Source organism: Saccostrea cucullata, unplaced genomic scaffold, assembly GCF_032062105.1.
Source record: "Saccostrea cucullata isolate Sc308-1 unplaced genomic scaffold, CSIRO_AGI_Scuc_v1 ctg4136, whole genome shotgun sequence".
Lineage (NCBI taxonomy): Eukaryota > Metazoa > Mollusca > Bivalvia > Ostreida > Ostreidae > Saccostrea > Saccostrea cuccullata.
Genome location: NW_026929063.1, coordinates 13,712 through 36,239, shown reverse-complemented (window position 1 = coordinate 36,239; position 22,528 = coordinate 13,712). Strand labels below are relative to the sequence as shown.

The 22,528-nt window shown below is 40.6% G+C and overlaps 1 long non-coding RNA gene across 32 annotated transcripts in view; it reads left to right on the top strand.

The window, feature by feature from the left end:
* Nucleotides 1-29: 29 nt before the first annotated feature.
* The window catches only part of LOC134279708 (uncharacterized), a 36,210-nt gene continuing 13,711 nt past the window's right edge, over nt 30-22,528 (top strand). For 11 of the 32 annotated variants that reach the window (XR_009994731.1, XR_009994722.1, XR_009994708.1 and 8 more), the window contains exons 1-28: nt 30-210; nt 1,398-1,681; nt 2,052-2,260; nt 2,559-2,920; nt 3,318-3,466; nt 4,044-4,190; nt 5,416-5,699; nt 6,070-6,278; nt 6,577-6,938; nt 7,335-7,483; nt 8,061-8,207; nt 9,433-9,716; nt 10,087-10,295; nt 10,594-10,955; nt 11,352-11,500; nt 12,078-12,224; nt 13,450-13,733; nt 14,104-14,312; nt 14,611-14,972; nt 15,369-15,517; nt 16,095-16,241; nt 17,467-17,750; nt 18,121-18,329; nt 18,628-18,989; nt 19,386-19,534; nt 20,114-20,260; nt 21,486-21,769; nt 22,140-22,348. This is a non-coding gene — a long non-coding RNA (uncharacterized LOC134279708). Of the gene's footprint in view, nt 211-1,397; nt 1,682-2,051; nt 2,261-2,558; nt 2,921-3,317; nt 3,467-4,043; nt 4,360-5,415; nt 5,700-6,069; nt 6,279-6,576; nt 6,939-7,334; nt 7,484-8,060; nt 8,377-9,432; nt 9,717-10,086; nt 10,296-10,593; nt 10,956-11,351; nt 11,501-12,077; nt 12,394-13,449; nt 13,734-14,103; nt 14,313-14,610; nt 14,973-15,368; nt 15,518-16,094; nt 16,411-17,466; nt 17,751-18,120; nt 18,330-18,627; nt 18,990-19,385; nt 19,535-20,113; nt 20,261-21,485; nt 21,770-22,139; nt 22,349-22,528 lie in introns of all 32 variants that reach the window. The other 21 variants (XR_009994721.1, XR_009994712.1, XR_009994728.1 and 18 more) reach the window with 21 other exon arrangements.

Genomic DNA, 22,528 nt, shown 5'->3' with positions numbered 1-22,528 from the left:
TATCATTTTATTTACATTTAAAAACAAAATCATGTCAATTAACAAGCATTTTATTTATTACAGTCACCAATATATCCAAATATGAACACGGGTCTGACAGTCATTCACCACATTCAACTCGGCTAGTACCAGTAAGGTGTCATCAATTGAAATGGTCACAGTATCCAAGACACTGAAGTCACAGAACTCAAATTCCATAGATGTACACAGGTAAGTGTTAAGTCTTTGAAAATCACTAAATTGACTAATACCAAAGACCCAGATTTTTACATCATTTCCTGGTTGAACAAGATTTAGCAGAGTAAAAAATGGCTAGGCTTTACCTGATTGGCTGAATTCAGGTAAGTAATTTTTTTCATTTTAAAGCAAAAATATTAATGTTTGAAATAAATGATGGAATGAGGAAATATTCTAGTAAGTATAGAAATACCAGGGGATAAATAAAGGAGTGGGGTTGATTTTGAAAGTAGAGTGCCATTTACTGCCGATCACTGGAAGTTGAAAAGAACTGCAAATTTGACCTATAAACGCCACGGCACGGTATGTATTTTTCAGTGTTTTTAAAAAGCGCTTAGAATGAAGTTTCAAATGATACCAGGGATTTGTTGGAAAGGGAAATAGTATAGCACTGGGAGGGCAAGAGATTTGTATAGAGTTCTATGGGAAAATAATTGGTACTCTTTTCCCTATAGAGACCCCATTTTTGAAATGTCACGTGACTTTAAAGACAAAATTAGTTGTTGATAGCAAATGATTTGAAGATGGGAGACATTTTTGAGAAGCTGAAATTGAATTTAGCAAATAAGAGTGAGAGGGTGGGGGTAGGGGAGGGGGATTGTGTACTGTGGAGAGGGGGGACCAATAGTAGGGGGTATGGGGTGATGAGGGTCACATGGCCGGAGGAGGGTAGGAAGGTAGAGCTGGTGCATCGGGTTGCTCTTATGGTAGAGATGCGTCGGACCCCATCTCAGTTTCCAGGTAGGGGACTAGAGGTCAGCCATCTCTGCCATAAGAAGTTGTGTATCAACCCGATGCACCTCACTCGGGAGCAGCATGCCATTAATCAGGAGCGGATTCACTGTGCAGGCCAGGGTTTTTGTACTGAGGCCCACTACCCCAAGTGCATTTTTTAAAGTAATTTTTTTTATTAATAGAAGAATTTGATAAATATTAAGATATTAATCACTCAATTTAGAATAGTTGTGTTCTGGGTACTTTTTTTTCTGAGCTCGGGTTCGAGATTCCACTAGCATCATATTTTTTTTATATTTGACTTCCTCTTGGTGTTTTTCATACAGTTTGTACAGTTTTTTGCGTTTAATAACCCTTTTTGTTTTGTAGGACTGAGACTTCTGATTTGATTTATTTAACTCATAATCATGTTGTATCTTATCTAGGGAATGGTCAACCTGGCCACCAGTGGGAATGGGGGCACCAACCCCTGCACAGAGACCTCTGATGGAGCTGCCCGGACCGTGATTAGAAGAGTGAGCAGCACTGTGCGCCCGACCAGCAAAGTTTCTCGTGAAAGTGACATTACGAGGTAGGGATCGTCGCAGAGTTCTGTTGAAGCTTTCGACCTTTTGTGAGTTGCTGTTTTTGATCGTCCTGTCCAGTACAGCTGGACACAACCTCTTTGAGATGCAGGCATGGAGCCTTGCCTCGTTCTCGACTGAAGACGGTATTGTGAAATCATGACCTAAATAAGAACTCTTCCTAACCCAATTGTTACTAACTCTGCCTTTGCACACTAGAGAGTGTTTTCTGCATAATGCATGATCCCCCATGTAACACTTTACTATTGCATGTTTGGCATAAGATATTTTGTTTTTCATTTTATCTGCATCTCCGGCATATGCTGCTTGAGCTTGGTTTATCTCTGCCGTGCATCTGTCAACAGCATCAAGGGCAAAATTGTGCAAAAGTTTGGTTTTTTCTGCCTTTGTTCTTTTTGGCATGACCTCTAACAGTTTTTGATCTTTTTTGATTGACTTCCTAATATTCTCAGACAAGTGACGAGTGTCAATATAGTGTACTGGTTTATTTTGTAGCAGACCGTCCTTATAGAGGGAATCTGCAGCTCGACCAGCGGAGCTGTCCGGGTCAGTGGTTACCTCCCTTACCTCGAGGCCATCTTTGCAGAGGAGTTCCGCCATCCCCTCCCGAGCCCATGTGAACTCATCCCCTATCGTATGCTGCATGGGTAGGTTTGCCCCACACACCCCAGGACTACATTGGTGGTTAGCAGTGCCCTCCTCCAGTAAGTGGCCATGTTTGGAACAGATTTTATTTTTTGTAACCATTTTAACAATTTGGTGTTTTGATGTGACATTTTCAGCAAATGAGTACACTGTCTGTGTCGCCGGCTGGAAGGGTGTCTCACCCACCCCCGAGTACAGGGGGTTATTGTACATGCCATCACACTGTACGGGGATGGCATGTGGGGAGTCACTTCCCCTTAGAGTGTTGACATCCACCAGCTGGCGACACCGATTACTCATGTCAGCTTCATTAAGGGTCTCTATTAGGGGCATAATTTTATTTGATGTTTTTTGCAGGGACTTACGAGAAGGAGGGGGAGTGTTAGTAGAAAGAAGAATTTTCCTCATCCCATCATTGCCTATGGGGGTTTGACTTAGGCCCACCTGAAGCCCATAATTAACAGTGGCAGCTTTTCTACCCCGGGTTTTGGACTCTACCTCCTCATACAGATTATACCGCCTCGATGCATATCTACACGTGGTGCAGCAGAGGCCCAATCTGCTTCCAAGGCCTCGCCTCTCTTCGGTAGCCAGGTCCCATGATAGTGGTCCATCACAGCCTGGTTTCTCATGCCGGTGGACTCGCATGACCTCATTCCACATCTCGGCTGTTTTTCTTAGATGTAGGAGTCTATGGGAATTTTGGTTAGCCAGCCTAGGTAAATATTCAATGTTTCATTTGCTTTAAACAGTTGGCATTGTGCAGAGCATGTGAATAGATTTTAGAGTTACTTCCCTTAGACTATCTAACAAGACATAGAGAAATTTAACATTGTGTAAATTTTTTTCTCTTGCAATTATTACTTTTAAATTTTTGTAAAATACTGATAAGGCTTTTTACTGCATGTATCAAATTTGACCCTGCATGTATTTACATGTATTTACATGTAATTGTGTGTAATATGTACCCTACCCTTATTTAGACTTTTTTTTAGTATTTAGGTAATATTTAGCTTTATAATACTTAATTTTAAAAAAAATATTTTGAGAAAAAGTGATTAATTGTGATTAATTTTTTTGAAATTTGACTTACTGTTCTGATTCATTTTCATTTAGGCCCTCCTGAACACTTTCATTGTTTGGCTTCCTTGGCCTGAGGAGGTGGTGGCACTTGGGTCGCAGCATCATTTCCTGCCTTTCAGCAGCTGAGGGAGTCACCGTCACCATCTGATGCATGTCCTCAGACAGTCTCCTGTACGGTGCAGGTAAATTTTCCTTTCGCTTACTTTCCACCCCCTTATTGTGAGGCACATTTTGGGGTTTGAAACCGCACTTGTTACCTTTTTGGAATTTTGGCATTTCTTTAAGTTCTCCTTTTCCAGTTTAAAATTTGAGTATTTTGGCAAATATACAGGGCTGTTTAAGGCTACAGAGACTGAACTCTAATGTGTTATCAAAATAAGGGATTTTCTCTTGTCTCAGTTAATTGTAAACAAAGAAGATGGGGGGCACCTGCTATTTCTCCAAGTTACATTAGATAGAGGGGTGGTGAAACTTTTTGCACATACTTAATCAGCAGGGAGGACCAGATAAGAATCATTAGTTTAACTAGAGGCCTGATTGATTTACTTCTCATAATCACCAAAAAGTCGGCTAATAAATCTTTTTGAAATATCCATATTTTGCATTATTTGCTATGTTTTCATTAAATTTGGGAACTTTTCTTATGTTCTGGGTAGAATCTACCCTTATGAAAGAAATAACACAGATTGCACTTAATATCATTTTATTTACATTTAAAAACAAAATCATGTCAATTAACAAGCATTTTATTTATTACAGTCACCAATATATCCAAATATGAACACGGGTCTGACAGTCATTCACCACATTCAACTCGGCTAGTACCAGTAAGGTGTCATCAATTGAAATGGTCACAGTATCCAAGACACTGAAGTCACAGAACTCAAATTCCATAGATGTACACAGGTAAGTGTTAAGTCTTTGAAAATCACTAAATTGACTAATTCTGAGGTAGGTAAAAATGTAAGTATAGGAAAAAGAGTACCAAAGACCCAGATTTTTACATCATTTCCTGGTTGAACAAGATTTAGCAGAGTAAAAAATGGCTAGGCTTTACCTGATTGGCTGAATTCAGGTAAGTAATTTTTTTCATTTTAAAGCAAAAATATTAATGTTTGAAATAAATGATGGAATGAGGAAATATTCTAGTAAGTATAGAAATACCAGGGGATAAATAAAGGAGTGGGGTTGATTTTGAAAGTAGAGTGCCATTTACTGCCCATCACTGGAAGTTGAAAAGAACTGCAAATTTGACCTATAAACGCCACGGCACGGTATGTATTTTTCAGTGTTTTTAAAAAGCGCTTAGAATGAAGTTTCAAATGATACCAGGGATTTGTTGGAAAGGGAAATAGTATAGCACTGGGAGGGCAAGAGATTTGTATAGAGTTCTATGGGAAAATAATTGGTACTCTTTTCCCTATAGAGACCCCATTTTTGAAATGTCACGTGACTTTAAAGACAAAATTAGTTGTTGATAGCAAATGATTTGAAGATGGGAGACATTTTTGAGAAGCTGAAATTGAATTTAGCAAATAAGAGTGAGAGGGTGGGGGTAGGGGAGGGGGATTGTGTACTGTGGAGAGGGGGGACCAATAGTAGGGGGTATGGGGTGATGAGGGTCACATGGCCGGAGGAGGGTAGGAAGGTAGAGCTGGTGCATCGGGTTGCTCTTATGGTAGAGATGCGTCGGACCCCATCTCAGTTTCCAGGTAGGGGACTAGAGGTCAGCCATCTCTGCCATAAGAAGTTGTGTATCAACCCGATGCACCTCACTCGGGAGCAGCATGCCATTAATCAGGAGCGGATTCACTGTGCAGGCCAGGGTTTTTGTACTGAGGCCCACTACCCCAAGTGCATTTTTTAAAGTAATTTTTTTTATTAATAGAAGAATTTGATAAATATTAAGATATTAATCACTCAATTTAGAATAGTTGTGTTCTGGGTACTTTTTTTTCTGAGCTCGGGTTCGAGATTCCACTAGCATCATATTTTTTTTATATTTGACTTCCTCTTGGTGTTTTTCATACAGTTTGTACAGTTTTTTGCGTTTAATAACCCTTTTTGTTTTGTAGGACTGAGACTTCTGATTTGATTTATTTAACTCATAATCTTGTTGTATCTTATCTAGGGAATGGTCAACCTGGCCACCAGTGGGAATGGGGGCACCAACCCCTGCACAGAGACCTCTGATGGAGCTGCCCGGACCGTGATTAGAAGAGTGAGCAGCACTGTGCGCCCGACCAGCAAAGTTTCTCGTGAAAGTGACATTACGAGGTAGGGATCGTCGCAGAGTTCTGTTGAAGCTTTCGACCTTTTGTGAGTTGCTGTTTTTGATCGTCCTGTCCAGTACAGCTGGACACAACCTCTTTGAGATGCAGGCATGGAGCCTTGCCTCGTTCTCGACTGAAGACGGTATTGTGAAATCATGACCTAAATAAGAACTCTTCCTAACCCAATTGTTACTAACTCTGCCTTTGCACACTAGAGAGTGTTTTCTGCATAATGCATGATCCCCCATGTAACACTTTACTATTGCATGTTTGGCATAAGATATTTTGTTTTTCATTTTATCTGCATCTCCGGCATATGCTGCTTGAGCTTGGTTTATCTCTGCCGTGCATCTGTCAACAGCATCAAGGGCAAAATTGTGCAAAAGTTTGGTTTTTTCTGCCTTTGTTCTTTTTGGCATGACCTCTAACAGTTTTTGATCTTTTTTGATTGACTTCCTAATATTCTCAGACAAGTGACGAGTGTCAATATAGTGTACTGGTTTATTTTGTAGCAGACCGTCCTTATAGAGGGAATCTGCAGCTCGACCAGCGGAGCTGTCCGGGTCAGTGGTTACCTCCCTTACCTCGAGGCCATCTTTGCAGAGGAGTTCCGCCATCCCCTCCCGAGCCCATGTGAACTCATCCCCTATTGTATGCTGCATGGGTAGGTTTGCCCCACACACCCCAGGACTACATTGGTGGTTAGCAGTGCCCTCCTCCAGTAAGTGGCCATGTTTGGAACAGATTTTATTTTTTGTAACCATTTTAACAATTTGGTGTTTTGATGTGACATTTTCAGCAAATGAGTACACTGTCTGTGTCGCCGGCTGGAAGGGTGTCTCACCCACCCCCGAGTACAGGGGGTTATTGTACATGCCATCACACTGTACGGGGATGGCATGTGGGGAGTCACTTCCCCTTAGAGTGTTGACATCCACCAGCTGGCGACACCGATTACTCATGTCAGCTTCATTAAGGGTCTCTATTAGGGGCATAATTTTATTTGATGTTTTTTGCAGGGACTTACGAGAAGGAGGGGGAGTGTTAGTAGAAAGAAGAATTTTCCTCATCCCATCATTGCCTATGGGGGTTTGACTTAGGCCCACCTGAAGCCCATAATTAACAGTGGCAGCTTTTCTACCCCGGGTTTTGGACTCTACCTCCTCATACAGATTATACCGCCTCGATGCATATCCACACGTGGTGCAGCAGAGGCCCAATCTGCTTCCAAGGCCTCGCCTCTCTTCGGTAGCCAGGTCCCATGATAGTGGTCCATCACAGCCTGGTTTCTCATGCCGGTGGACTCGCATGACCTCATTCCACATCTCGGCTGTTTTTCTTAGATGTAGGAGTCTATGGGAATTTTGGTTAGCCAGCCTAGGTAAATATTCAATGTTTCATTTGCTTTAAACAGTTGGCATTGTGCAGAGCATGTGAATAGATTTTAGAGTTACTTCCCTTAGACTATCTAACAAGACATAGAGAAATTTAACATTGTGTAAATTTTTTTCTCTTGCAATTATTACTTTTAAATTTTTGTAAAATACTGATAAGGCTTTTTACTGCATGTATCAAATTTGACCCTGCATGTATTTACATGTATTTACATGTAATTGTGTGTAATATGTACCCTACCCTTATTTAGACTTTTTTTTAGTATTTAGGTAATATTTAGCTTTATAATACTTAATTTTAAAAAAATATTTTGAGAAAAAGTGATTAATTGTGATTAATTTTTTTGAAATTTGACTTACTGTTCTGATTCATTTTCATTTAGGCCCTCCTGAACACTTTCATTGTTTGGCTTCCTTGGCCTGAGGAGGTGGTGGCACTTGGGTCGCAGCATCATTTCCTGCCTTTCAGCAGCTGAGGGAGTCACCGTCACCATCTGATGCATGTCCTCAGACAGTCTCCTGTACGGTGCAGGTAAATTTTCCTTTCGCTTACTTTCCACCCCCTTATTGTGAGGCACATTTTGGGGTTTGAAACCGCACTTGTTACCTTTTTGGAATTTTGGCATTTCTTTAAGTTCTCCTTTTCCAGTTTAAAATTTGAGTATTTTGGCAAATATACAGGGCTGTTTAAGGCTACAGAGACTGAACTCTAATGTGTTATCAAAATAAGGGATTTTCTCTTGTCTCAGTTAATTGTAAACAAAGAAGATGGGGGGCACCTGCTATTTCTCCAAGTTACATTAGATAGAGGGGTGGTGAAACTTTTTGCACATACTTAATCAGCAGGGAGGACCAGATAAGAATCATTAGTTTAACTAGAGGCCTGATTGATTTACTTCTCATAATCACCAAAAAGTCGGCTAATAAATCTTTTTGAAATATCCATATTTTGCATTATTTGCTATGTTTTCATTAAATTTGGGAACTTTTCTTATGTTCTGGGTAGAATCTACCCTTATGAAAGAAATAACACAGATTGCACTTAATATCATTTTATTTACATTTAAAAACAAAATCATGTCAATTAACAAGCATTTTATTTATTACAGTCACCAATATATCCAAATATGAACACGGGTCTGACAGTCATTCACCACATTCAACTCGGCTAGTACCAGTAAGGTGTCATCAATTGAAATGGTCACAGTATCCAAGACACTGAAGTCACAGAACTCAAATTCCATAGATGTACACAGGTAAGTGTTAAGTCTTTGAAAATCACTAAATTGACTAATTCTGAGGTAGGTAAAAATGTAAGTATAGGAAAAAGAGTACCAAAGACCCAGATTTTTACATCATTTCCTGGTTGAACAAGATTTAGCAGAGTAAAAAATGGCTAGGCTTTACCTGATTGGCTGAATTCAGGTAAGTAATTTTTTTCATTTTAAAGCAAAAATATTAATGTTTGAAATAAATGATGGAATGAGGAAATATTCTAGTAAGTATAGAAATACCAGGGGATAAATAAAGGAGTGGGGTTGATTTTGAAAGTAGAGTGCCATTTACTGCCGATCACTGGAAGTTGAAAAGAACTGCAAATTTGACCTATAAACGCCACGGCACGGTATATATTTTTCAGTGTTTTTAAAAAGCGCTTAGAATGAAGTTTCAAATGATACCAGGGATTTGTTGGAAAGGGAAATAGTATAGCACTGGGAGGGCAAGAGATTTGTATAGAGTTCTATGGGAAAATAATTGGTACTCTTTTCCCTATAGAGACCCCATTTTTGAAATGTCACGTGACTTTAAAGACAAAATTAGTTGTTGATAGCAAATGATTTGAAGATGGGAGACATTTTTGAGAAGCTGAAATTGAATTTAGCAAATAAGAGTGAGAGGGTGGGGGTAGGGGAGGGGGATTGTGTACTGTGGAGAGGGGGGACCAATAGTAGGGGGTATGGGGTGATGAGGGTCACATGGCCGGAGGAGGGTAGGAAGGTAGAGCTGGTGCATCGGGTTGCTCTTATGGTAGAGATGCGTCGGACCCCATCTCAGTTTCCAGGTAGGGGACTAGAGGTCAGCCATCTCTGCCATAAGAAGTTGTGTATCAACCCGATGCACCTCACTCGGGAGCAGCATGCCATTAATCAGGAGCGGATTCACTGTGCAGGCCAGGGTTTTTGTACTGAGGCCCACTACCCCAAGTGCATTTTTTAAAGTAATTTTTTTTATTAATAGAAGAATTTGATAAATATTAAGATATTAATCACTCAATTTAGAATAGTTGTGTTCTGGGTACTTTTTTTTCTGAGCTCGGGTTCGAGATTCCACTAGCATCATATTTTTTTTATATTTGACTTCCTCTTGGTGTTTTTCATACAGTTTGTACAGTTTTTTGCGTTTAATAACCCTTTTTGTTTTGTAGGACTGAGACTTCTGATTTGATTTATTTAACTCATAATCATGTTGTATCTTATCTAGGGAATGGTCAACCTGGCCACCAGTGGGAATGGGGGCACCAACCCCTGCACAGAGACCTCTGATGGAGCTGCCCGGACCGTGATTAGAAGAGTGAGCAGCACTGTGCGCCCGACCAGCAAAGTTTCTCGTGAAAGTGACATTACGAGGTAGGGATCGTCGCAGAGTTCTGTTGAAGCTTTCGACCTTTTGTGAGTTGCTGTTTTTGATCGTCCTGTCCAGTACAGCTGGACACAACCTCTTTGAGATGCAGGCATGGAGCCTTGCCTCGTTCTCGACTGAAGACGGTATTGTGAAATCATGACCTAAATAAGAACTCTTCCTAACCCAATTGTTACTAACTCTGCCTTTGCACACTAGAGAGTGTTTTCTGCATAATGCATGATCCCCCATGTAACACTTTACTATTGCATGTTTGGCATAAGATATTTTGTTTTTCATTTTATCTGCATCTCCGGCATATGCTGCTTGAGCTTGGTTTATCTCTGCCGTGCATCTGTCAACAGCATCAAGGGCAAAATTGTGCAAAAGTTTGGTTTTTTCTGCCTTTGTTCTTTTTGGCATGACCTCTAACAGTTTTTGATCTTTTTTGATTGACTTCCTAATATTCTCAGACAAGTGACGAGTGTCAATATAGTGTACTGGTTTATTTTGTAGCAGACCGTCCTTATAGAGGGAATCTGCAGCTCGACCAGCGGAGCTGTCCGGGTCAGTGGTTACCTCCCTTACCTCGAGGCCATCTTTGCAGAGGAGTTCCGCCATCCCCTCCCGAGCCCATGTGAACTCATCCCCTATCGTATGCTGCATGGGTAGGTTTGCCCCACACACCCCAGGACTACATTGGTGGTTAGCAGTGCCCTCCTCCAGTAAGTGGCCATGTTTGGAACAGATTTTATTTTTTGTAACCATTTTAACAATTTGGTGTTTTGATGTGACATTTTCAGCAAATGAGTACACTGTCTGTGTCGCCGGCTGGAAGGGTGTCTCACCCACCCCCGAGTACAGGGGGTTATTGTACATGCCATCACACTGTACGGGGATGGCATGTGGGGAGTCACTTCCCCTTAGAGTGTTGACATCCACCAGCTGGCGACACCGATTACTCATGTCAGCTTCATTAAGGGTCTCTATTAGGGGCATAATTTTATTTGATGTTTTTTGCAGGGACTTACGAGAAGGAGGGGGAGTGTTAGTAGAAAGAAGAATTTTCCTCATCCCATCATTGCCTATGGGGGTTTGACTTAGGCCCACCTGAAGCCCATAATTAACAGTGGCAGCTTTTCTACCCCGGGTTTTGGACTCTACCTCCTCATACAGATTATACCGCCTCGATGCATATCTACACGTGGTGCAGCAGAGGCCCAATCTGCTTCCAAGGCCTCGCCTCTCTTCGGTAGCCAGGTCCCATGATAGTGGTCCATCACAGCCTGGTTTCTCATGCCGGTGGACTCGCATGACCTCATTCCACATCTCGGCTGTTTTTCTTAGATGTAGGAGTCTATGGGAATTTTGGTTAGCCAGCCTAGGTAAATATTCAATGTTTCATTTGCTTTAAACAGTTGGCATTGTGCAGAGCATGTGAATAGATTTTAGAGTTACTTCCCTTAGACTATCTAACAAGACATAGAGAAATTTAACATTGTGTAAATTTTTTTCTCTTGCAATTATTACTTTTAAATTTTTGTAAAATACTGATAAGGCTTTTTACTGCATGTATCAAATTTGACCCTGCATGTATTTACATGTATTTACATGTAATTGTGTGTAATATGTACCCTACCCTTATTTAGACTTTTTTTTAGTATTTAGGTAATATTTAGCTTTATAATACTTAATTTTAAAAAAATATTTTGAGAAAAAGTGATTAATTGTGATTAATTTTTTTGAAATTTGACTTACTGTTCTGATTCATTTTCATTTAGGCCCTCCTGAACACTTTCATTGTTTGGCTTCCTTGGCCTGAGGAGGTGGTGGCACTTGGGTCGCAGCATCATTTCCTGCCTTTCAGCAGCTGAGGGAGTCACCGTCACCATCTGATGCATGTCCTCAGACAGTCTCCTGTACGGTGCAGGTAAATTTTCCTTTCGCTTACTTTCCACCCCCTTATTGTGAGGCACATTTTGGGGTTTGAAACCGCACTTGTTACCTTTTTGGAATTTTGGCATTTCTTTAAGTTCTCCTTTTCCAGTTTAAAATTTGAGTATTTTGGCAAATATACAGGGCTGTTTAAGGCTACAGAGACTGAACTCTAATGTGTTATCAAAATAAGGGATTTTCTCTTGTCTCAGTTAATTGTAAACAAAGAAGATGGGGGGCACCTGCTATTTCTCCAAGTTACATTAGATAGAGGGGTGGTGAAACTTTTTGCACATACTTAATCAGCAGGGAGGACCAGATAAGAATCATTAGTTTAACTAGAGGCCTGATTGATTTACTTCTCATAATCACCAAAAAGTCGGCTAATAAATCTTTTTGAAATATCCATATTTTGCATTATTTGCTATGTTTTCATTAAATTTGGGAACTTTTCTTATGTTCTGGGTAGAATCTACCCTTATGAAAGAAATAACACAGATTGCACTTAATATCATTTTATTTACATTTAAAAACAAAATCATGTCAATTAACAAGCATTTTATTTATTACAGTCACCAATATATCCAAATATGAACACGGGTCTGACAGTCATTCACCACATTCAACTCGGCTAGTACCAGTAAGGTGTCATCAATTGAAATGGTCACAGTATCCAAGACACTGAAGTCACAGAACTCAAATTCCATAGATGTACACAGGTAAGTGTTAAGTCTTTGAAAATCACTAAATTGACTAATTCTGAGGTAGGTAAAAATGTAAGTATAGGAAAAAGAGTACCAAAGACCCAGATTTTTACATCATTTCCTGGTTGAACAAGATTTAGCAGAGTAAAAAATGGCTAGGCTTTACCTGATTGGCTGAATTCAGGTAAGTAATTTTTTTCATTTTAAAGCAAAAATATTAATGTTTGAAATAAATGATGGAATGAGGAAATATTCTAGTAAGTATAGAAATACCAGGGGATAAATAAAGGAGTGGGGTTGATTTTGAAAGTAGAGTGCCATTTACTGCCCATCACTGGAAGTTGAAAAGAACTGCAAATTTGACCTATAAACGCCACGGCACGGTATGTATTTTTCAGTGTTTTTAAAAAGCGCTTAGAATGAAGTTTCAAATGATACCAGGGATTTGTTGGAAAGGGAAATAGTATAGCACTGGGAGGGCAAGAGATTTGTATAGAGTTCTATGGGAAAATAATTGGTACTCTTTTCCCTATAGAGACCCCATTTTTGAAATGTCACGTGACTTTAAAGACAAAATTAGTTGTTGATAGCAAATGATTTGAAGATGGGAGACATTTTTGAGAAGCTGAAATTGAATTTAGCAAATAAGAGTGAGAGGGTGGGGGTAGGGGAGGGGGATTGTGTACTGTGGAGAGGGGGGACCAATAGTAGGGGGTATGGGGTGATGAGGGTCACATGGCCGGAGGAGGGTAGGAAGGTAGAGCTGGTGCATCGGGTTGCTCTTATGGTAGAGATGCGTCGGACCCCATCTCAGTTTCCAGGTAGGGGACTAGAGGTCAGCCATCTCTGCCATAAGAAGTTGTGTATCAACCCGATGCACCTCACTCGGGAGCAGCATGCCATTAATCAGGAGCGGATTCACTGTGCAGGCCAGGGTTTTTGTACTGAGGCCCACTACCCCAAGTGCATTTTTTAAAGTAATTTTTTTTATTAATAGAAGAATTTGATAAATATTAAGATATTAATCACTCAATTTAGAATAGTTGTGTTCTGGGTACTTTTTTTTCTGAGCTCGGGTTCGAGATTCCACTAGCATCATATTTTTTTTATATTTGACTTCCTCTTGGTGTTTTTCATACAGTTTGTACAGTTTTTTGCGTTTAATAACCCTTTTTGTTTTGTAGGACTGAGACTTCTGATTTGATTTATTTAACTCATAATCATGTTGTATCTTATCTAGGGAATGGTCAACCTGGCCACCAGTGGGAATGGGGGCACCAACCCCTGCACAGAGACCTCTGATGGAGCTGCCCGGACCGTGATTAGAAGAGTGAGCAGCACTGTGCGCCCGACCAGCAAAGTTTCTCGTGAAAGTGACATTACGAGGTAGGGATCGTCGCAGAGTTCTGTTGAAGCTTTCGACCTTTTGTGAGTTGCTGTTTTTGATCGTCCTGTCCAGTACAGCTGGACACAACCTCTTTGAGATGCAGGCATGGAGCCTTGCCTCGTTCTCGACTGAAGACGGTATTGTGAAATCATGACCTAAATAAGAACTCTTCCTAACCCAATTGTTACTAACTCTGCCTTTGCACACTAGAGAGTGTTTTCTGCATAATGCATGATCCCCCATGTAACACTTTACTATTGCATGTTTGGCATAAGATATTTTGTTTTTCATTTTATCTGCATCTCCGGCATATGCTGCTTGAGCTTGGTTTATCTCTGCCGTGCATCTGTCAACAGCATCAAGGGCAAAATTGTGCAAAAGTTTGGTTTTTTCTGCCTTTGTTCTTTTTGGCATGACCTCTAACAGTTTTTGATCTTTTTTGATTGACTTCCTAATATTCTCAGACAAGTGACGAGTGTCAATATAGTGTACTGGTTTATTTTGTAGCAGACCGTCCTTATAGAGGGAATCTGCAGCTCGACCAGCGGAGCTGTCCGGGTCAGTGGTTACCTCCCTTACCTCGAGGCCATCTTTGCAGAGGAGTTCCGCCATCCCCTCCCGAGCCCATGTGAACTCATCCCCTATCGTATGCTGCATGGGTAGGTTTGCCCCACACACCCCAGGACTACATTGGTGGTTAGCAGTGCCCTCCTCCAGTAAGTGGCCATGTTTGGAACAGATTTTATTTTTTGTAACCATTTTAACAATTTGGTGTTTTGATGTGACATTTTCAGCAAATGAGTACACTGTCTGTGTCGCCGGCTGGAAGGGTGTCTCACCCACCCCCGAGTACAGGGGGTTATTGTACATGCCATCACACTGTACGGGGATGGCATGTGGGGAGTCACTTCCCCTTAGAGTGTTGACATCCACCAGCTGGCGACACCGATTACTCATGTCAGCTTCATTAAGGGTCTCTATTAGGGGCATAATTTTATTTGATGTTTTTTGCAGGGACTTACGAGAAGGAGGGGGAGTGTTAGTAGAAAGAAGAATTTTCCTCATCCCATCATTGCCTATGGGGGTTTGACTTAGGCCCACCTGAAGCCCATAATTAACAGTGGCAGCTTTTCTACCCCGGGTTTTGGACTCTACCTCCTCATACAGATTATACCGCCTCGATGCATATCCACACGTGGTGCAGCAGAGGCCCAATCTGCTTCCAAGGCCTCGCCTCTCTTCGGTAGCCAGGTCCCATGATAGTGGTCCATCACAGCCTGGTTTCTCATGCCGGTGGACTCGCATGACCTCATTCCACATCTCGGCTGTTTTTCTTAGATGTAGGAGTCTATGGGAATTTTGGTTAGCCAGCCTAGGTAAATATTCAATGTTTCATTTGCTTTAAACAGTTGGCATTGTGCAGAGCATGTGAATAGATTTTAGAGTTACTTCCCTTAGACTATCTAACAAGACATAGAGAAATTTAACATTGTGTAAATTTTTTTCTCTTGCAATTATTACTTTTAAATTTTTGTAAAATACTGATAAGGCTTTTTACTGCATGTATCAAATTTGACCCTGCATGTATTTACATGTATTTACATGTAATTGTGTGTAATATGTACCCTACCCTTATTTAGACTTTTTTTTAGTATTTAGGTAATATTTAGCTTTATAATACTTAATTTTAAAAAAATATTTTGAGAAAAAGTGATTAATTGTGATTAATTTTTTTGAAATTTGACTTACTGTTCTGATTCATTTTCATTTAGGCCCTCCTGAACACTTTCATTGTTTGGCTTCCTTGGCCTGAGGAGGTGGTGGCACTTGGGTCGCAGCATCATTTCCTGCCTTTCAGCAGCTGAGGGAGTCACCGTCACCATCTGATGCATGTCCTCAGACAGTCTCCTGTACGGTGCAGGTAAATTTTCCTTTCGCTTACTTTCCACCCCCTTATTGTGAGGCACATTTTGGGGTTTGAAACCGCACTTGTTACCTTTTTGGAATTTTGGCATTTCTTTAAGTTCTCCTTTTCCAGTTTAAAATTTGAGTATTTTGGCAAATATACAGGGCTGTTTAAGGCTACAGAGACTGAACTCTAATGTGTTATCAAAATAAGGGATTTTCTCTTGTCTCAGTTAATTGTAAACAAAGAAGATGGGGGGCACCTGCTATTTCTCCAAGTTACATTAGATAGAGGGGTGGTGAAACTTTTTGCACATACTTAATCAGCAGGGAGGACCAGATAAGAATCATTAGTTTAACTAGAGGCCTGATTGATTTACTTCTCATAATCACCAAAAAGTCGGCTAATAAATCTTTTTGAAATATCCATATTTTGCATTATTTGCTATGTTTTCATTAAATTTGGGAACTTTTCTTATGTTCTGGGTAGAATCTACCCTTATGAAAGAAATAACACAGATTGCACTTAATATCATTTTATTTACATTTAAAAACAAAATCATGTCAATTAACAAGCATTTTATTTATTACAGTCACCAATATATCCAAATATGAACACGGGTCTGACAGTCATTCACCACATTCAACTCGGCTAGTACCAGTAAGGTGTCATCAATTGAAATGGTCACAGTATCCAAGACACTGAAGTCACAGAACTCAAATTCCATAGATGTACACAGGTAAGTGTTAAGTCTTTGAAAATCACTAAATTGACTAATTCTGAGGTAGGTAAAAATGTAAGTATAGGAAAAAGAGTACCAAAGACCCAGATTTTTACATCATTTCCTGGTTGAACAAGATTTAGCAGAGTAAAAAATGGCTAGGCTTTACCTGATTGGCTGAATTCAGGTAAGTAATTTTTTTCATTTTAAAGCAAAAATATTAATGTTTGAAATAAATGATGGAATGAGGAAATATTCTAGTAAGTATAGAAATACCAGGGGATAAATAAAGGAGTGGGGTTGATTTTGAAAGTAGAGTGCCATTTACTGCCCATCACTGGAAGTTGAAAAGAACTGCAAATTTGACCTATAAACGCCACGGCACGGTATGTATTTTTCAGTGTTTTTAAAAAGCGCTTAGAATGAAGTTTCAAATGATACCAGGGATTTGTTGGAAAGGGAAATAGTATAGCACTGGGAGGGCAAGAGATTTGTATAGAGTTCTATGGGAAAATAATTGGTACTCTTTTCCCTATAGAGACCCCATTTTTGAAATGTCACGTGACTTTAAAGACAAAATTAGTTGTTGATAGCAAATGATTTGAAGATGGGAGACATTTTTGAGAAGCTGAAATTGAATTTAGCAAATAAGAGTGAGAGGGTGGGGGTAGGGGAGGGGGATTGTGTACTGTGGAGAGGGGGGACCAATAGTAGGGGGTATGGGGTGATGAGGGTCACATGGCCGGAGGAGGGTAGGAAGGTAGAGCTGGTGCATCGGGTTGCTCTTATGGTAGAGATGCGTCGGACCCCATCTCAGTTTCCAGGTAGGGGACTAGAGGTCAGCCATCTCTGCCATAAGAAGTTGTGTATCAACCCGATGCACCTCACTCGGGAGCAGCATGCCATTAATCAGGAGCGGATTCACTGTGCAGGCCAGGGTTTTTGTACTGAGGCCCACTACCCCAAGTGCATTTTTTAAAGTAATTTTTTTTATTAATAGAAGAATTTGATAAATATTAAGATATTAATCACTCAATTTAGAATAGTTGTGTTCTGGGTACTTTTTTTTCTGAGCTCGGGTTCGAGATTCCACTAGCATCATATTTTTTTTATATTTGACTTCCTCTTGGTGTTTTTCATACAGTTTGTACAGTTTTTTGCGTTTAATAACCCTTTTTGTTTTGTAGGACTGAGACTTCTGATTTGATTTATTTAACTCATAATCATGTTGTATCTTATCTAGGGAATGGTCAACCTGGCCACCAGTGGGAATGGGGGCACCAACCCCTGCACAGAGACCTCTGATGGAGCTGCCCGGACCGTGATTAGAAGAGTGAGCAGCACTGTGCGCCCGACCAGCAAAGTTTCTCGTGAAAGTGACATTACGAGGTAGGGATCGTCGCAGAGTTCTGTTGAAGCTTTCGACCTTTTGTGAGTTGCTGTTTTTGATCGTCCTGTCCAGTACAGCTGGACACAACCTCTTTGAGATGCAGGCATGGAGCCTTGCCTCGTTCTCGACTGAAGACGGTATTGTGAAATCATGACCTAAATAAGAACTCTTCCTAACCCAATTGTTACTAACTCTGCCTTTGCACACTAGAGAGTGTTTTCTGCATAATGCATGATCCCCCATGTAACACTTTACTATTGCATGTTTGGCATAAGATATTTTGTTTTTCATTTTATCTGCATCTCCGGCATATGCTGCTTGAGCTTGGTTTATCTCTGCCGTGCATCTGTCAACAGCATCAAGGGCAAAATTGTGCAAAAGTTTGGTTTTTTCTGCCTTTGTTCTTTTTGGCATGACCTCTAACAGTTTTTGATCTTTTTTGATTGACTTCCTAATATTCTCAGACAAGTGACGAGTGTCAATATAGTGTACTGGTTTATTTTGTAGCAGACCGTCCTTATAGAGGGAATCTGCAGCTCGACCAGCGGAGCTGTCCGGGTCAGTGGTTACCTCCCTTACCTCGAGGCCATCTTTGCAGAGGAGTTCCGCCATCCCCTCCCGAGCCCATGTGAACTCATCCCCTATCGTATGCTGCATGGGTAGGTTTGCCCCACACACCCCAGGACTACATTGGTGGTTAGCAGTGCCCTCCTCCAGTAAGTGGCCATGTTTGGAACAGATTTTATTTTTTGTAACCATTTTAACAATTTGGTGTTTTGATGTGACATTTTCAGCAAATGAGTACACTGTCTGTGTCGCCGGCTGGAAGGGTGTCTCACCCACCCCCGAGTACAGGGGGTTATTGTACATGCCATCACACTGTACGGGGATGGCATGTGGGGAGTCACTTCCCCTTAGAGTGTTGACATCCACCAGCTGGCGACACCGATTACTCATGTCAGCTTCATTAAGGGTCTCTATTAGGGGCATAATTTTATTTGATGTTTTTTGCAGGGACTTACGAGAAGGAGGGGGAGTGTTAGTAGAAAGAAGAATTTTCCTCATCCCATCATTGCCTATGGGGGTTTGACTTAGGCCCACCTGAAGCCCATAATTAACAGTGGCAGCTTTTCTACCCCGGGTTTTGGACTCTACCTCCTCATACAGATTATACCGCCTCGATGCATATCTACACGTGGTGCAGCAGAGGCCCAATCTGCTTCCAAGGCCTCGCCTCTCTTCGGTAGCCAGGTCCCATGATAGTGGTCCATCACAGCCTGGTTTCTCATGCCGGTGGACTCGCATGACCTCATTCCACATCTCGGCTGTTTTTCTTAGATGTAGGAGTCTATGGGAATTTTGGTTAGCCAGCCTAGGTAAATATTCAATGTTTCATTTGCTTTAAACAGTTGGCATTGTGCAGAGCATGTGAATAGATTTTAGAGTTACTTCCCTTAGACTATCTAACAAGACATAGAGAAATTTAACATTGTGTAAATTTTTTTCTCTTGCAATTATTACTTTTAAATTTTTGTAAAATACTGATAAGGCTTTTTACTGCATGTATCAAATTTGACCCTGCATGTATTTACATGTATTTACATGTAATTGTGTGTAATATGTACCCTACCCTTATTTAGACTTTTTTTTAGTATTTAGGTAATATTTAGCTTTATAATACTTAATTTTAAAAAAATATTTTGAGAAAAAGTGATTAATTGTGATTAATTTTTTTGAAATTTGACTTACTGTTCTGATTCATTTTCATTTAGGCCCTCCTGAACACTTTCATTGTTTGGCTTCCTTGGCCTGAGGAGGTGGTGGCACTTGGGTCGCAGCATCATTTCCTGCCTTTCAGCAGCTGAGGGAGTCACCGTCACCATCTGATGCATGTCCTCAGACAGTCTCCTGTACGGTGCAGGTAAATTTTCCTTTCGCTTACTTTCCACCCCCTTATTGTGAGGCACATTTTGGGGTTTGAAACCGCACTTGTTACCTTTTTGGAATTTTGGCATTTCTTTAAGTTCTCCTTTTCCAGTTTAAAATTTGAGTATTTTGGCAAATATACAGGGCTGTTTAAGGCTACAGAGACTGAACTCTAATGTGTTATCAAAATAAGGGATTTTCTCTTGTCTCAGTTAATTGTAAACAAAGAAGATGGGGGGCACCTGCTATTTCTCCAAGTTACATTAGATAGAGGGGTGGTGAAACTTTTTGCACATACTTAATCAGCAGGGAGGACCAGATAAGAATCATTAGTTTAACTAGAGGCCTGATTGATTTACTTCTCATAATCACCAAAAAGTCGGCTAATAAATCTTTTTGAAATATCCATATTTTGCATTATTTGCTATGTTTTCATTAAATTTGGGAACTTTTCTTATGTTCTGGGTAGAATCTACCCTTATGAAAGAAATAACACAGATTGCACTTAATATCATTTATTGCACTTATTTAAAAACAAAATCATGTCAATTAACAAGCATTTTATTTATTACAGTCACCAATATATCCAAATATGAACACGGGTCTGACAGTCATTCACCACATTCAACTCGGCTAGTACCAGTAAGGTGTCATCAATTGAAATGGTCACAGTATCCAAGACACTGAAGTCACAGAACTCAAATTCCATAGATGTACACAGGTAAGTGTTAAGTCTTTGAAAATCACTAAATTGACTAATTCTGAGGTAGGTAAAAATGTAAGTATAGGAAAAAGAGTACCAAAGACCCAGATTTTTACATCATTTCCTGGTTGAACAAGATTTAGCAGAGTAAAAAATGGCTAGGCTTTACCTGATTGGCTGAATTCAGGTAAGTAATTTTTTTCATTTTAAAGCAAAAATATTAATGTTTGAAATAAATGATGGAATGAGGAAATATTCTAGTAAGTATAGAAATACCAGGGGATAAATAAAGGAGTGGGGTTGATTTTGAAAGTAGAGTGCCATTTACTGCCCATCACTGGAAGTTGAAAAGAACTGCAAATTTGACCTATAAACGCCACGGCACGGTATGTATTTTTCAGTGTTTTTAAAAAGCGCTTAGAATGAAGTTTCAAATGATACCAGGGATTTGTTGGAAAGGGAAATAGTATAGCACTGGGAGGGCAAGAGATTTGTATAGAGTTCTATGGGAAAATAATTGGTACTCTTTTCCCTATAGAGACCCCATTTTTGAAATGTCACGTGACTTTAAAGACAAAATTAGTTGTTGATAGCAAATGATTTGAAGATGGGAGACATTTTTGAGAAGCTGAAATTGAATTTAGCAAATAAGAGTGAGAGGGTGGGGGTAGGGGAGGGGGATTGTGTACTGTGGAGAGGGGGGACCAATAGTAGGGGGTATGGGGTGATGAGGGTCACATGGCCGGAGGAGGGTAGGAAGGTAGAGCTGGTGCATCGGGTTGCTCTTATGGTAGAGATGCGTCGGACCCCATCTCAGTTTCCAGGTAGGGGACTAGAGGTCAGCCATCTCTGCCATAAGAAGTTGTGTATCAACCCGATGCACCTCACTCGGGAGCAGCATGCCATTAATCAGGAGCGGATTCACTGTGCAGGCCAGGGTTTTTGTACTGAGGCCCACTACCCCAAGTGCATTTTTTAAAGTAATTTTTTTTATTAATAGAAGAATTTGATAAATATTAAGATATTAATCACTCAATTTAGAATAGTTGTGTTCTGGGTACTTTTTTTTCTGAGCTCGGGTTCGAGATTCCACTAGCATCATATTTTTTTTATATTTGACTTCCTCTTGGTGTTTTTCATACAGTTTGTACAGTTTTTTGCGTTTAATAACCCTTTTTGTTTTGTAGGACTGAGACTTCTGATTTGATTTATTTAACTCATAATCTTGTTGTATCTTATCTAGGGAATGGTCAACCTGGCCACCAGTGGGAATGGGGGCACCAACCCCTGCACAGAGACCTCTGATGGAGCTGCCCGGACCGTGATTAGAAGAGTGAGCAGCACTGTGCGCCCGACCAGCAAAGTTTCTCGTGAAAGTGACATTACGAGGTAGGGATCGTCGCAGAGTTCTGTTGAAGCTTTCGACCTTTTGTGAGTTGCTGTTTTTGATCGTCCTGTCCAGTACAGCTGGACACAACCTCTTTGAGATGCAGGCATGGAGCCTTGCCTCGTTCTCGACTGAAGACGGTATTGTGAAATCATGACCTAAATAAGAACTCTTCCTAACCCAATTGTTACTAACTCTGCCTTTGCACACTAGAGAGTGTTTTCTGCATAATGCATGATCCCCCATGTAACACTTTACTATTGCATGTTTGGCATAAGATATTTTGTTTTTCATTTTATCTGCATCTCCGGCATATGCTGCTTGAGCTTGGTTTATCTCTGCCGTGCATCTGTCAACAGCATCAAGGGCAAAATTGTGCAAAAGTTTGGTTTTTTCTGCCTTTGTTCTTTTTGGCATGACCTCTAACAGTTTTTGATCTTTTTTGATTGACTTCCTAATATTCTCAGACAAGTGACGAGTGTCAATATAGTGTACTGGTTTATTTTGTAGCAGACCGTCCTTATAGAGGGAATCTGCAGCTCGACCAGCGGAGCTGTCCGGGTCAGTGGTTACCTCCCTTACCTCGAGGCCATCTTTGCAGAGGAGTTCCGCCATCCCCTCCCGAGCCCATGTGAACTCATCCCCTATCGTATGCTGCATGGGTAGGTTTGCCCCACACACCCCAGGACTACATTGGTGGTTAGCAGTGCCCTCCTCCAGTAAGTGGCCATGTTTGGAACAGATTTTATTTTTTGTAACCATTTTAACAATTTGGTGTTTTGATGTGACATTTTCAGCAAATGAGTACACTGTCTGTGTCGCCGGCTGGAAGGGTGTCTCACCCACCCCCGAGTACAGGGGGTTATTGTACATGCCATCACACTGTACGGGGATGGCAT